General features: G+C 41.0%; 1 protein-coding gene across 3 annotated transcripts in view; it reads right to left on the reverse strand.

The window, feature by feature from the left end:
• sntg1 (syntrophin, gamma 1) overlaps positions 1 to 4,850 on the reverse strand; it is a 187,382-nt gene that overhangs the window by 92,653 nt on the left and 89,879 nt on the right. The window contains exon 1 of one of the 3 annotated variants that reach the window (XM_024274263.2): positions 1,565 to 2,227. The exons of the other annotated variants lie outside the window; for them this stretch is intronic. The gene's annotated coding sequence lies outside the window, so the exon portion shown is untranslated. Of the gene's footprint in view, positions 1 to 1,564; positions 2,228 to 4,850 lie in introns of those variants that run through there. 3 annotated transcript variants of the gene reach the window in all.

A 4,850-nucleotide genomic window follows, 5' to 3' on the forward strand; every position in this document is an offset into this window, starting at 1 on the left:
ACCAGTCCAAGTGTTCACAGGATTCATTTGGACTGAAGAGCGACAAATGAGGAGAACTTGTTCAGATCTCCTAAACAGAGGTGCCAAACTGGATCCCCAAAATCCAGAACACGTCTGAAGTCGCGGGCCGAACAGGATTTATTGAGAAAAATAAAAATTAATTTTTAAAGCTTTGAAAACATAACTTTTTAACGCGGACAGAACATCAGGACACGGTTGGCAGCAGAACCCTAACTCTAGCTGGGTCTGTGTGGTATCGCATCCAGAACCAGTAATGATCCACATGAGGTACCGACTGTCCAGTACCAGGTTAAGGTTAGGGTTAGGAGACTGATGCGGTCCACGTCCCAATATCAGATCAGCACCGAATTAAACTTAGGGTTAGGAGACCGGTGCGGTCCACGTCCCAATATCAAACCGGTACCAGGTAAAGGTTAAGAGACCGGTGCGGTCCACGTCCCAGTACCAAATCGGTACCAGGTTAAGCTTAGGGTTAGGAGACCGGTGCGGTCCACGTCCCAGTACCAAACCGGTTCCAGGTAAAGGTTAGGAGATTGGTGTGGTCCACGTCCCAGTACCGATTTTCGGTCCAGAGGTTGGGGTGCCTTGATTTAATTGCATCTCAAACGACGAGTTGGGGAGACCCAAAACATAAATTTTCGACGCTGAGGATCCTCAACCAAACGTCAACATGTGACGACATGAGAGTGAGATACGTCAGCAGCACAAAACAACATCAGACCGTCAATGACAAACATATAAAACGATCTGGCGGGTATAATCCCCGACACGTGTCCTAAGAAAATCGTGCAGCTCAGGTGTGCTCCCCCACATGTGACCACATCTCACTTTTTCCCTTTATTTTCATCTCCAGTTAGTGCAGTCCTGCCAGTTGGCCCAAACTCCGCCGTGATTTAAGGGATAAGCAGAGACCAGGGGGAGGGGAAGCTGCTGCAAGGACATAAAATTGTCAACGACATGTCTTTCCCCGCGTGGAAAGCCGGACTGTCAAGTACATCAAACGCATTGCAACCTGGCCAGCTCATTTCAGCTCAGTGTGCCTGCAGGGCCACCGGCAGCCCAAACCTCCCTGCACTGATTGTCTATCAGCTCGCACTTAAGAAAGACACCATAAATTGTCCGAAAGAGTTTTTCTGTGTGTGTGCAGCTGAAAAGCACCTCCATGCTGCGAAGGACCCAGAGGCTGATGAGGGGTTTGTGAATAGCTATAAAAATTGCCTTCCTGTTTTTCTCCCATAGAAGGGATGTTGTTCATGATTGGCATCCAGTCTGGAGAGAGTATGAGGCAGGATGCTGCTGATGCTGATGCTGCCTGGAGAGATCCAGCAATGAGCCAAAGGTTCCTGCACGAGCTGGAGAGTTAAAGCAGCCTCACAGCCACTTCAAGTTAACTGATCAGCTCACTGCATCACACAAAAACCGAGCTCCATCATCACTCATCACATCATGCTGCACACAACATCTCAAAAGTACAACCCAAGTCAATCCAGGGGTTCGTTCTATGCACAATCCTGAGGTAAAAATGGGGGCAAAGGGGGCTTACCTTTCTGGTAACAGGTGGTGATGTCTCCTTAGATTTTTTTTCCTCCTCCGATCGCTTTTCTTGTTCTAATTTATGCAACGGCTGCGAAACATCGCGGCGCAATCACACAAAGCCTCCCTTGTGGCAGCATCGCCCACACGGCGTCCAGGTCCACTAGAACGAGGAGATGAAGGAGCGACGGGCGGCGGACGAGGCGGCGCGGTGGTCCATGGTTGTCTTCCCCCGGATTCAGGGGCTCCTCTCCGTCGACATCCCCGGCAGAGGGTCCAGCTCGTCAGCCTCCGGTCCGCCTCTGCAGCCGCGCATCATCGCGCTGGTTCCGCGCGCGCTGACCGTCTGCGTTCACACGAGGCTGCCGCGCAACTCCGCTGCCGTTAATATGACATGACTCCTCGCTTTGCATTGAAGAAGAAAAAAAAAAAAAAAAAAACACACCACCACACGTCCCAGAGGTTTTTTCTTCCTTCCTCCAATCAGGTCTGCGTGGACTCCTCCAGTCCTCCATAAAGCTTTCAAGGACCAATCTGAGGTTTAGACCTTGAGGTTAAGGACATTTGAGCAAAGTAAGGACATGCTGGTCATCCGATACTATATTCAATATGAGAGGAAGCGAAATCTCTGTGGTGTTTAGACATATTCTGGAGCAGTTCTTCATTAGGCTCCAGAAAATCCTTAAAAATCAATTTATTGATAGAATTTTATGATAAATATTGAAGCCTTTGGAGGAAGAGCTTCAGAGATATAAACTTATTTTACAAGGAACTGTTGTGTGACTCATTCAGATGGCTGGACTCATTCAAACATCCAAATTGTTGCTTTTATTTTATTTTATTTTTTGTTCTTGTCTAATGCTCATGGGCCAAATGCAGTCATACTCAAAACCCAAAAAATCAAGAAGAAAGTGACTTTCCACACGTAATTTTCTAAGGAAAATTACTATCCGCAATTAATCTTCTAAATAAAGTGGATATCTGTACATAATTTTAATTTAAAAAGTGACTATCCGCACAAAGTTTTCTAAAGAAAGTAACTATCTACAAAACAATTTCTAAAGAACTTTTAACATGTCATTTTCTAAAGTAACTATCCGCAAGTAGTTTTCTAAAGAAAGTGACTATTTGCATCCAATTTTCTAAAAAAAAAAGTAACTATATACATATAATTATACACAGAATTATTTGCAACTAATCTTCTAAAGAAAGTGACTATCTGCACGTAATTTTCTAAAGAAAATTAGAAAAGTAACTTTTAGTTAGTTAGTAGTCATTTTGTAAAGAAAGTAACTATCCACAAATCATTTTCTAAAGAAAGTAACTATTCAGAATTAATCTTCCAAAGAAAGAGACGTAGTTTTCTAGAGAAAGTGAATATTCACAATTAATCTTGTAAATAAAGTGACTATCTGCACGTAGTTTTCTAGAGAAAGTGAATATTCACAATTAATCTTGTAAAGAAAGTGACTATCTGCACGTAGTTTTCTAGAGAAAGTGAATATTCACAATTAATCTTGTAAAGAAAGTGACTATCTGCACGTAATTTCCTAAAAAAGTAACTTTCCGCACATAGTTCCCTAAAGACAGTAAATATTTGCATCAAATTTTCTAAAGACAGTAACTATCTACACGTAATTTTCCGTAAGAATTATTCGCACGTAATTTTCTAAAGAAAGTGACTTTCTGTACATAATTTTCTAAATACATGCGGCCCGTGGAGAACATTTTTCTTGGTCCTACAGATGAAGGAAGGGTTATGGTTACATACCATGAACATAATTTATCCTTAGATGGAGTTAAAATACATACAATGCAGCAATAGCTGCACTTTTATTCCACATATGTGCAAAACTTTATCAAAGTTCTAGAAATGTTGAAAAAACACAATTTTTTAAAATTTCACTTTATATGAATAAACACAAACCAGCTCATGTGATAAGTCATTCAAAAACACGGATGTGAACTTTGATTTACAGCAGAGAGATTCAAATATCTACCGCGGGACTAATGCTCGTCATCATCCATCAAAGGAGACGTCGGCGTCTTGTTCAGGAGCTCTGAGCTTTACATGGGAGTGGCTACGGATGAAATGAATTTGAGTGATTTTACAGAGGATCCAACAATTCCACATGTAACGCTCAACTTTTCTTGATAAATGCAAGTTTTTTACAATTTTTCCATTAGGCGAATTTATGATCAAAAATACATTTTGCTCAATAGAAATGCAGCTAATGTGCATCTTTGGCCAACGTGAATTTCCATCAGTTTTTGTGCTTGGATGAAGTAAATAGCTTATGTGAATAACATCAACCAATCCATGAATATGTGGCGTCCAGCGTTCTCACAAGCTCAAAAACGGATGGAGATTCCTGTTGGCCACACGTATGTTTAATGGCACTAAGGCTAAATTGTGTTGTGAGTCTCACATGTTTTAAGAGGTAATTGTAAAAACTAGAATTGGCAGAAAATATTTGAATTATGGCGATATCACACTTATCTTAAATAAATAAATCCAAAGTTTGAAGGTTGAGGTCCTTGGAGCCCAAGCCTCCGAACCCTTACCCTTCTCCAGGGTCAGGGTCAACCGGACCCTAACTCTAAACTAAATAAGTGCAGCCAAGGACAGAATTCAGCATTAGCCACACATATTTAACATTCAAAAAGAATAAAGTTCAGCCCTGGTCGTCCATATTTTGGAACATTACATTCTAATAGTCTCTTTGTTCTCTACAAACTGTGTATGATTGCTTGATTGCTGTTGACTAAATGACTTTTTAAGCCGTTATGGCAACACTTTAGTGCGACCCTGCCCACTTTCAAGGTAATTTCTAAAATGTCAACTGTTAAAAAAAGAAAATTGACTGTGAGGTCCACCACTTACAGCATCATTTTTCTGACATATGAAGCAACTCTGACCGTCTATCGATACAAAGAGACTGTGGCTGTTTTAAGGAGTTCAATATCAAGAAGAGGAAGACGCGCGAACTACCACAAGCTAACAGGGAATGAGAAAAATCAACTGTAATTTAAGCTAAAACACATTTTTTTTCTATGTGAAGAAATAAAAACGCTGTCGTTGAATCAAATGTTCATTAAAGAGTTCATTCACCAAATCTTTTAATCTAATTTAAAAGTGTCTGATTCAGTGAGATGTTGATCAAATGTGTCAGAAATGGAGGCTTTGAGGACGACGCACAAACCATGGTGGGAGAGACAAAACCTTTGATCAACAAAATGATCAATAAAAATAAAAAGATGAACTAAATTAAGACATAAAACCCCTAATGTGACTT

This window comes from Oryzias melastigma, linkage group LG17, assembly GCF_002922805.2.
Source record: "Oryzias melastigma strain HK-1 linkage group LG17, ASM292280v2, whole genome shotgun sequence".
Lineage (NCBI taxonomy): Eukaryota > Metazoa > Chordata > Actinopteri > Beloniformes > Adrianichthyidae > Oryzias > Oryzias melastigma.